Raw genomic sequence first — 12,099 nt, 5'->3', positions numbered from 1 at the left:
ATCGTCCCCTTTTAAAGTGCAAAAGGCTTCTCTATGACTTTCACACGGGTCATGTGGAGAGATGAGCTTTCTCTCTCGTTCGCTCTCTCCTCCTGTGACTCAGTGCTGCTTGAAATGAGCATCTGAAGAAAACAGGTTGCTCAAACCCCTCCTCAAGCGGACTCAGCCGTGAAGACTAAACTCATGGTGACTGAAATGCTATTATGATGAAAGACTCCTTTCTAAACTTCAGTCGCAGCCACTTTAAAGCTCCTCAGACATCGAGGCTGCCCGGTCTGAGCTCTTAATTGAGCCATTCCTCTGGAACAGGTGTTTATACAGCGATATCATGCTAGCTGTTGAACTCTTAGTTCATTCTCCCGGATCCAATTTGTTCTGTGAGCTTCACTGACAATAATATAATGACTATTATAATGATTCTTATCATCATACTTTAATTATATCAGTAAATATCTGTTGGTCAAATCAAAAGGAAAAAACAACACCTCTGAGAAGTTTTTTAATATGCATGAGACTTCTTAAAGGATTAGTTCACTCACCCACTATCTCAACAGGAACATTCTAGGATTTTTCAGTGAGGATCAGTGGGTTGAAAGTCCAAATTGCAGGTTTAATGTAGCTTCAAAGAGCTCTGCAAGATCCCAGCAGAGAAATAAGGGTCTTATCTAGTGAAACCATCGGTCATTTTCTAAAAAAAGTAAAATTTCTATACTTTTAACCACAAATGCTTGTCTTGCACTAGCTCTGCAATGCACACATGCTAAATCCCACGCGATAACCATGTGAATCTTGTCAGTAAAGCCAGTTCTGTAATCAGTAGTAAATTTCCATCACATGAGTGCTTTCAGATGGAGCAGCATTTACTACACAGAGCTGCAGTTCACTGACAAGCTACGCGAAATCATGTTCACATTATATTGATATTATATCATTGATATTATTGATAATAAAATTGTTTGCGTAGCTTTTCAGTGAACTACAACTCTGTGTAGTAAATGCTGCTCCATCTGAAAGAACGTAAAAATACCACATTTAATAACGTTTTTGCTTGACTGTTGTCGACTGTTTGAAATAAATCATTTTGTGAGATGATGTGGCTTCTTACACAGAATAAGGCATGCAACATATTTCTGAGTACTCTAAGCAGTGATAAAAGCTGTCGATTCGCAGTGCATTATTATATACTTTATTATAAATTAATAATTCTAATCATATATTGTCATAGTTGTGTGTTTATGTCACGTTGAATCAATGAAAAAAGTTAAATCTTCTGTTTATTCAGCCCTAGCACACGTGTCTTCATGTCTTCTACGTAAACATGTTGGAAAAGTCCCACATGGTTAGTTCTTCGTCTGTGAACTTTGGTTCACTTTTGGAGTAGGGCAAGAAAGTCCATCTTTCTTTCTTTCTTTTTAGACTTTCTTTGTACTTTAACTTTGTAAACACGCTGGAAAAGTCACACGTGGTTAGTTCTTCATCTGTGTACTTTGGTTCAGAAAGGTAGAGTAGGGTGAGGAAGTCTATCTCATTTTATCCTCCTACTTCAAATTTGCCCGGCATCGTTGTTTTATCTTTTTTTTAAAAGAACGTTAGACTTTCTTTGCACATTCGCTTTGTAAACACTGGGTCAGTACTTCCATCTACGTCACACATGTATGATCATGTAATTCGTGAGGTTAAGCTAATGCAAGATGAGCATTATATACATTTTACTTTTTTAGAGCCCTTTGAAGCTGCACTGATACTGCAATTTGGACCTTCAACCTGTTGACCACCATTGAAGTCCACTATATGAAGAAAAATCCTTGAATGTTTTCCTTCAAAAACTTTAATTGCTTTTTGACTGAAGAAAAGACATGAACATCTTGGATGACACAGGGGTGAGTAAATTATCAGGACATTTTTATTCTGAAAGTGAACTAATCTTTTAAGAGCCTGATGTCTTTGATACCCTGCTCTGAGGGTGTGAAAAAGCAGAATGGTGGCATTTTAAGACTGAACATTACTGAACATACTTTTCACTGGAATAAAATACTTTGCCAAAAAAAAAAAAAAACCATGAGGAACTATGAAAACCTTTTGGTTCATGAGGTGACTAGTAGAGCAAGCTGTAAAGGCAAGTCAGAAGGCAAACACAAACTGCTGTTTAGCTTATTAGCATTGCTAGCAGCACTACATGAGCATGGGAGCCAGGGGAAGTTAACTGAGCAACATGAAATCAGTAATACATCCCTTCAATTTCACGCTTAGACCATGACAAGCTGCTCTGGAACGAGAGGTGCCAAACCTCATGCCTCATGGCAGCAATCCGTGACAAGAAATGTGTCTGTGCGTTTGTGTGTGTGTATCAAAAAGGGAGTGAGTGACAGAGAGGGAATTTTCCTTGACAGATCTCTCCAGTTACGGGGATTAGATGGAACAAATTTCCTGAGCTCCAGTTTGCCACCATCCTCTCTCTGACATTGCTCATTTTCTCTCCATCTCCTCGAAATAACTCCTTCAAAGAGAGAGGGAATGACAGAGATAGCGATAGAATAAATAGATGTATGTTCTCAGGCTTAATCTACAGACCACCAAATCTCTCACCTCACGCAATTTCTGTCTCTCCACTCCCTCTTTCTTTCTCACCTCATCAGTTTGTCACTTCAAGCAGGGTGATTGTGTGGCTTATTGAGTGTTTGTGCCTCGCCGGATGGTTTCTGTGAAATTTGCCTGCTGTCAGTAGTATTGTTCTTTTTGTGACTGGTTTATTTTAGTACTTTATGGCTATTTATGCATCTTTAACTGAAGGAATTGCAAACAAACTGTGCAGGTAGCAGAATTTTAAAAGAAAAGCAGTCACTTTCAATATAAAGAATATATCAATAATATACCATTTAATTAAGCAAGGGTTTTCAAACTTCTTCATAACGGCAACATCATGAAATTCAGTCGTCAAGGTAAAACATTTGTTGCTCAAAGGAATAGTTAACCCAAAAATGAAAATCCTGTCATCATTTCCTCACCCTCAAGTTGTTCCAAACAAGTACAAGTACAGTTTTCCTCTGTATTGTTTTCCATACTATGGTTAAAAATATGTTCTTTTGGGTTCGACAGAAGAACCTTACACAGGTTTAGAACAACTTGAGGGTGAGGAAATGATGACAGTATTTTCGTTTTTGGGCAAACTACTTCTTTAATAACTGTTAAACATATTCATATCTTAAAGGGATAGTTCACCCAAAAATTTAAATTCTGTCATTAGTTACTCATCCTCATGTTGTTCCAAACCCGTAAGACCTTCATTCACCTTCAGAAAACAAGATATTTTTGATTAAATTCGAGAGCTCTCTGACCCTGCATAGACACAGGGCTGGACAGTAATTCAATACCAATGTATATCACAATATAATTTTTTTCAATGACGGTATACATTAGTGTTTCCCATCCATTGATTTATTTGGCGATTGACTTTGTTGAATAAACATGAGCACTGCACATTTCAAAATCAAAACGTGGTGCGGGTCTTTTATATGAATGTATCTTTGAAGGGAACCGACTGTCTTCAGAAATGTTTTGATGAAATTTTCATTTTATCTGATAAAGTAGCGCTCATGAGCGCTGGCAGAGAATGCATTTGCATTTTCAATAAGCCCGTCTCAAGCAACATGTTTTTGTTTGTTTTCTGCAGCAACTCTGAGGACTTTTTATGTTCTTTATCCTGGCAGAAGCACTTCTGTTTCAATCTGTATAAGAACATTCAGCCTATGTTATAGTTTGAAGTTGAAGATATTAAAAATAATAATAAGGTGAGTCTGAGAGTCTTGTGTTTATTTGACAGTGATTTCTTGCTTGTATGAAGGCTAAATACAAATAAAAGGTGAACGTTAATTTATTTGTGTCATTTTTTCTTTCTTTTTTAAAATATTATATAGTTTTATGGAAGGAGGTTTCATAGACTTGGCAAATTCTTTTTTCAGAAGTTTGTAGGTACAGACATCTGTTGTGGGCATTATTGGCAGTTTTCTAAGGCTTTTTTATAATATTGCTTTATATTGGAATTACATCATATCGACCAAAATTAGGAAATATATTGTGATATAAATTTTGATCCAGCCCTACTTAGACAGCAACTACCATGTTCAAGGCCTAGAAAAATAGTAAGGACATCGTTAAAATAGTCAATGTGACTTTAGAAGGATATAAATCTTGCAAGACTGGCACAGAAGAGAAGAAATTGATGAATAAAGTCATTGTTTTAGTTTTATTACAAGCATAGCTTCGTAAAATTAAGGTTGAACCACTGATGTCACACTGACTATTTTATCGATGTCTTATACCTTTTTGGCCATAAATTTGGTAGTTGCGTTGCTGTCTATGCAGGGTGAGAAAGGTCTTGTATTTCATCAAATATATCTTATTTTGTTTCGAAGATGAATGAAGGTCATCCAGGTTTGGAATGACATGATTTTGTTTTTGAGTGAACTAACCCTTTAGGTTAACCCTTGTGCGTTCAAAAAAAAAAGTTACACATGGGTGCAAAATGGGCAAAAATGTCCATGTCAAAAAACTGCCATAAAAATATAATTGATTAATATTTTTTTCCACTTTCACTGATGTTGATTTTTAACCAGCATCTGTTCTATCCATAGATACCAAACATTCATTAATTTTCAGAATTTTAACCCTTTAAATGCTGGTTTGTTACAGGTAATGCCACAGGTGTTTTTAATGAAAAAATGAAAAATAGTAGTTAATTTCCATATACTAAATGATAAGCTGAAATTTTTTTCTTTGCTTATTAGCTTCTTGGGTGTGTCAATGAAGAACAACAACATTAATTTTGAGGCATTTTTATTTTTTATGTAGTGTCAGATTTTAAAAAAAACTAACACTTAGGCCCATAATGGACAAAAATGTCCATGTCAAAAAACTGTCATAGAAATGTTATATATTCATATTTTTTTCTACTTTCACTGACTGTTGTTTTTTTTATCAGCATCTCTTCTATTCATAATTACCAAACTTTCATTCATTTTCAGAATTGTAATGCTTTAAAAGCTGGTTTCTTTTCATAATGCTCAGTGTCAGGGGGCAACACCAGCTACAGATCTTCCTCTGCTGAGTAACGTCTCTTCATCTTGCAAGCAATGAAATGACCAAGCCCTCAAGCACCAAATATGTATAGGTTTTGCTTTGCGAACACCTGTTTGGCTGTGCGAACACTCAAACTTTGTACAAAATCTACCAGACTAAACAATCATCATTTTCTTGTGGTGAAAACAAAAACAATGTGTTTAGAGGCTTCTGAACTTCTACATCAAATTCGAGCTCACCTTTTATCTCTGTACAAAAACAATAACAAATGAAAAAGTGCAATCAAGGATTAAAATGCGAGTATTTCTTTTATATACCAAATTTGAAAAAAAAAATGGCACAATCTAGTAAAAAATGGTAAAAAATTAAAATTTGAAGCCTTGCCGATAGAATGAATGCCTATTAGCAAATAGTGTATCATTTTATAGTCAAATGGCCCTGGGTTAAAAAATTGCAGTTTTAATGGGTTTCAATGTGGACATTTTTGTCCTTAAGGTCCTGAGTGTGAGTATTTTTTGTACGGAGGGTAAAATAATTTTTTTGAAGGAAATGAGGGTGAAATATTACAATTTCAATAAAAATACACACCTGAGCCAAGATTTATGCAGTTGGCATTAACACAGGCACACTTATAACAAAAAACAAAACTGAAATGGACAAAAATGTCCATAAGGTCGCACAGTCAAACAGTTAAACAGTTACCTTTGTTACATTTTTTTTTTTTCACTTAAATTTTTCATAGGCACCCACATAGCACCCCATGCCCACTGTATCACACTTGAGTTACACAACTGCACAAGTCATGAAATGACCTTGATTTCTCCTAGTTTTTATAATGTAATCTGGTATTATTTCTATTTCTATTTTGAAATCACATGGGTTATTTGTATTGTGTTTAATGTGATTTGAATTGTTCACTCAAATGTGTATCTTCACATCTCACAATCAGAACTACTGATGTTACAGATCAGAGCAAAGACACACCTCCCACTAAGCCAGGAAATCTCATTGATGTGTTCATGGGAAGTACTAAAAAAAGTGCCCTCCAAAAAATAAAAAAAAATCGAATCAACAGCTTCATAGCCAACTGGAAATGAATAGAAAAGGAGACTTAGGGGACTCGCGATTGTTATGAGCATTTGTTTGAGTCTTGATCTGGTGCTCTCACTGATAAACCACCATCTGCCACAAAGTGAGAGACAGAGGGAGAGCAAGCGAGCGCAAAAGATCAGAGAAAGAGAGAGAGGGAGGTAGCTTATCCAGTCCCCAGGGGGACTTCTCAAACCCATTCTCACCTCCTGAGGAGCAGATGGGGGAGGAAGAGGGACAGTATTGGATGAACTGGAACACACTGTCTAGGAGGAGCCGCTGAAGACACCGCAGCGGATAATTGAGAACCACAAATGATATTCTGTGATATTTGCTCTATTTAAGGAGAAGCTAATGAAAAAGAGAGAATGTGCTCTCTGTATATAAAAATGTGTGGTGTGTGTGAGAGAGTGTGAGTGTTCTTTAATTGTCTGGTAGGTGAGAGTAAATAGGTCATGAAATTTTGTGCACACCCATTTCATCGTCTGACCTATTTTTCTGGGTCATTTGTTCATTACTTATTTGCAAATCAACGCATTAAATCAAAACTACATTATCCTGCTTCTCAATTTCTTTCCACACTGATTAATAGGAAGAACAATTATTCCATCATTATAAAATGAAATGTGTACAATTACAATTCAGCCTAGCGGATGATTCCACAGTAAAGAGTTCCTCTCACTGGCACCCTTAAAGGGATAGTTCACCTAAAACTAAAAATCCTGTCATCGTTTACTCACCATCAGGTCTTTCCAAACCTGTATGACTTTTTTTCTTCTCTGGAACATGTGTTCATACAGTGGAAGTCAATGGTAACCAAAACAGCTTTTCTTCAAAATGTCTTCTTTTATGTTCTACAGACAAAAGGTTTGCAATGACATGAAGGTAAGTAAATGATGACAGGATTTTCATTTTTGTGTGAACTATCATTATTACACAGGGATCAAGAACGATCAGTAACACAATATCACTCAAACGTGGAGTATCTTCTGTCTTTGATTAAAATTTCACAATTGCTGTTCATAATATTGGGGTTAGGTTAGGTCAGCTGTTTAGCACTTGTGAGTGATCCGAGTTTAGACAAGGAAATCCCTTTTTCACTATCAGCATTATATCTCTTTTTTAAAGATGATATCACCACATCGGTAAATGTAAGATATATCACTTTGAAGAGAGAATTCATCTCTCATCTCTCCTGTACGTGTGCTGTTGCTAAGAGACCAGCAGTCTGCCACATACCACCTCATGCATCCCCCGCGTGCGTTTGTTTCACACCCTCTGCCAGGAGAGAGGGAACTGTACCTTCCTTCCGCGCCACACACGGAATCTCATCTTATAGTCGAATCATGTCGCTCAATTCTCAAACATGTTCTCTCACATGCATGCATTCTAAAACAGTGATGTCCTTTTCTAAAATTCAAAACGACAACAAAAGAATCACTGCGCTCAAACAATGAGGAATAAAACTGAAATTGAAGCAAAGTGAAGAAGTGATCTCATGCTCATAAAGTGGTTTTGCTTAAGACGTTGTAATAAAGGCACCTTATTCATTAAGCCACGGTAACCCCTAAGTGACCTCCACATAATTTAAAAATGTAATTTTCTTAATTTCCTCATAACTAAGACATCCAGTGTGAAACACAGTTCTCCTCTATTGTGAGCTATTTTTATGATAAACCATTTAAACACAAGCTAAACAGACACAACCCTATGCCAGATGGTGTGTTGATTTTAACAAAACATGTCTCAAAATACTATGGTGGAGTTCAGTATAGTTCTCTCCTCTTTTGTGCAAAAATCATTTTTCACAAGCTGTGTAAGCAGTGACAAGATGGCTCATTATTTTACATATAAGAACTGTGTATTGGAGCATATTTTTGTTGACTACATGAAAATGCTGTCAGATCAAACTAAGATCTTGCTGGGAAAATGGCAAACCAATCCACAGGGTGTCAACGAAGGGACAGGAATCAGTGTCAGTAAGGTTTGTTTAAAAAAAGAAAAAAAGAAAATGGATGTAATAATTGTGCTCAAATGTCAAATGCTCTCTGATGGAAAGATCACACCACACCTTGTCTGAATATATAGAAATAATTAAATTTGGTGATTTATGAAATAAAATAATACTTTAGAAAATCGTGCCTAGTTACATCTATTACTACTGTGAACCTGGGCCACAAAACCAGACATAAGGGTTATTTTTTTAAATTGAGATTTATACATCATGCTGAATAAATGAATGAATAAAATAAATAAATTGATGTAAGGTTTGTTAAGTAGCACAGCTATATTTGTAGCAATAGCCAAAAATAAATTATATGGGTGAAAAATGATCGATTTTAATTTTATGCCAAAAATCATTAGGATATTAAGTAAAGATCATGTGCCATGAAAACATTTTGTAAATTTCCAGCAGTAAATATAATAAAACTTAATTTTTGATTAGCACTATGCATTGCTAAGAATGTAATTTGGATAACTTTAAAGATGATTTTCACAATGTTTTGATTTTTTTGCACCCAGAGATTCCAGATTTTCAAATAGTTAAATATTGTCCTGTCTTAAGACTGGTTTTGTGTTCCAAGGTTACATATTAAAAGAAACAATAGGTAGCTCGTAGTAAGAGGAATATGTACCTTCTTTGATGCTCTTCCAGGTGACACAGATACAGTTGTCTGTTGGTTCAAAAGTGGCTCACGCAGTATAGAGCTGTGGGACTCAAAGCTGACATCTTCTCTTTTAGTGGTGCAGGGCTTGAAAACACAGATATGGAACATGGAATAAAGGAAGTCCAGATCCCGCTGGATGATCTTTAGAGGAGGCTATAAGGGCAAAGGTCAGCATAGATCAGTTATAAGAAGTCATATTAAAGTGACGACTAAAGGATATAAATCACAGCTATAATACAACACATTGCAAACAATGTTTTAAAGAACATTAATGTTTTAAAGAAGTGCTGTACTGTACTAGGCCCACATGTAATTTGTGTTCACAACACAAAAGCTAAAAAACAAGGCCATCGACTTTCAACCAGTTTTGTATCGTTGTAATGCCTGTTTATTCGGCAGGATTTAAAGCCCATCTTATCAGCAATGAATTCAATATTTTAGCAAAATGTATTAAAAAGAGTGTACTAGTACTCTTTACATAACATATTTTACTATGTTTAAATAAATTCTGCAGAATTCCAGATTTTTCGACAAAATCAGTTCAGAAAATGTGGATTCTATGTGGGTTTGGCGATAACAAACAGCCTAACAGCCGCTGATGAACTGTACCAAGGCATGACTTCTGTTGTTATTCAGCACAAGCCATTTTTAGTCAGTAGAATTTACATTAAAATACCCATGCCAAAATCCCACAGCTATTTTAATTTCACTTTACTTTTACGCGTTAAATGCAGTGGACACTTTTAACACCCAGTTAAACACTTACAAAAAAATCGAACGTGAAGCAGAAAATGTACAGGTGAAAGCTGAGTGATTCCCGAAAGCGCGAAAGGCGAAGGCTTCGGCTCAGCAGATTTTCGCCACATAAGTCACGCGGACGTCGATTTACGTCAAACACTGGGAATTCATTGAAAATCTTTTATCACGACTACACACAGAAAGAGTTTAGAAGCTGTTGGAAGTTGCCGGTATTCTAAAAATACCTACTTCCCCCCAGTCCGTTTATTCGCCCTTTAAATAAAACAGTTCGAGTCCGCGTTAAAATCAAAGTTAAATTCAAATTTAATGGTAAAGTCAAAGAGTGCTGAGCTCAGGATTACAGAACAGCCAATATCAAATCTGACATCTGGGCAGTCCAGAATGTCTCACAAAACTAAATGCAAGTATTTATATTCTTGATCTGCAGGTCTCTCCTCCTGATATCGTTCGACCATTCTCCTCCAATCAGGGCCTGTTATCGCCAACCGCTCCTGCACAGAAAAGAAAATACAGCCCCATCCCATTCTTCTTCTTAGAGTGACCAAAAGTCTAGTCTAAAGTAGGGTGACCATACGTCCTCTTTTACCCGGACATGTCCTCCTTTTTGGCTATAAAATTATGTCCGGGGGGATTTTGTAAAATATCATAAAATGTCAGTTTTTTTTACCTCATTTTCACTGACCGTCATTAATTGAACACTTTAAATGCAGCCACTGCCCACCGGCATTATTCTGAGGTACCTGTCTGATGACGTGAAAGACCCAGTTGTCAAAACAAAACAAAGGTGGAGCTGCGCTGCAAGTGCTGTGTGTCACTAACATGCCAAAACGCAAATGTAGTTTACTAGTTTCACAGACGAATTGCAAAAAAAAAAAAAAATACCCGATGTTCATTCGTGGTCGTGATAAATGGGAAGCATTGTGCACCATCTGCACCTATGCTGCCATCCAAAGGCAAAGTGCAGTAACTACACCAACACTGAAACAGAGAAAAATGCCTTTTAAAGTTTTTAGGCCAGCTAGTCAAACATGTTGACACTCTTGTTTCTCGGAAACACTCTCGTTTCTTTGGGACAAAATTGATCAGGAGACTTTGCCACAAGACAAAACAGTTTTCATAAAGTCCATTTTAAGCCTGAATTTTGACCAAATGCGTAGTTACTGCACTTTGCCTTTGGAGGGCAGTATGTGTCTAAGAATTTAAATAAATGTGTGATTTCTATTATTGGGGGGGGGGGGGTGCATCCTGGGGAGGGTGTCCTCTTTTTGGATTCTCAGAATATGGTCACCCTAGTCTAAAGTGACCTTCAAATTGCTACTACTTTTGCAGGGCTTCTTTTCTCCTACGTGCCTGTAAACAAAGGTTTCTCAGAAATGACATAAATGTAGAGAGTTCGCAACTACACACACACATTTTACTAAACAGATTCTGTTACATAGTGTACACTTTGTCTTTTCATAAGCACAGAACATTTCGTCTTCTCATAAGCACAGAACATCCAAAACACAAATTTAAAAGTATTTAGAAAAAGTATAAGCATTTAGAAAAAGTATTTTCTACAAAGCTGAATACTAAAAGCGATTCGGTGATTAAATAGCAAGTGAGACCGCTGTTAGAACAGCCTGAGCGTGCAGTATCTAATAGTATTGTGAGAAATCTTACTTTTCTTTGTCTCTGCTCATTTAAATATCGAAAAACATTGATAGGACAATATAAACATCAACCAGTGAGTTTTAAATCTGGGGAGTAGTCGTATTAAGGAATTACTGGTGTTAAAAGTACCTTGCTAACTAGTTAACTGATGCTAACTTGAGGTATTTTTTTTCAAAATAAAGTTCAAATATTTTTATTCAACAAACTAGTTAAAATACATTTGATGGAAAAACAAAGGATTTGATGATTAGAACATAGTAACTACAGTAATTAAGCCATGTTTATTGGGGGCGTTTTACCCCACAGACTATGTTTAAAAAAATCTGTCATTCTGAAAATATATTATATTTTTATTAAATAACACATATTCCCTATCTACAGGCCCCACTGTTCTCATACCATATATAACTGTGATTAGTTTTAAAACACTTTTTCTTACTGCCGAAAATGTGATAATTTACTTAAAAATTAGTTTTCTCTCAGATACGTCACCATAAGCTCTCTTGTCAACATAGTCCATAGTTACAATAAAAATTTATCTTGGCTTTATCTTGTGGTTATTTTGGAAAAAAACAGTAGGGGGCATGTTCCCCCACTCTACCATTTAGTTCAAATTAGGGATATACAGATATGTACAGTTTTTTAATTAATTACATTACATTAGGCTACTACATTCTGCAATCAAAACACCCCATATCAAATCAGTCATTAATAATTATAATCACTGATCCAGGGTGTAAAGTGTGTGTGTGGGGGTTATTATTAAATTAAACTGATATTAAATGTAAATTATTATATTTATTATTAAATATATTTGACTATTAAAAACAAATGATGCATTTCTTCACAGAAA

Source organism: Garra rufa, chromosome 3 (genome assembly GCF_049309525.1).
Source record: "Garra rufa chromosome 3, GarRuf1.0, whole genome shotgun sequence".
Lineage (NCBI taxonomy): Eukaryota > Metazoa > Chordata > Actinopteri > Cypriniformes > Cyprinidae > Garra > Garra rufa.
This window is presented reverse-complemented; position numbering follows the sequence as displayed.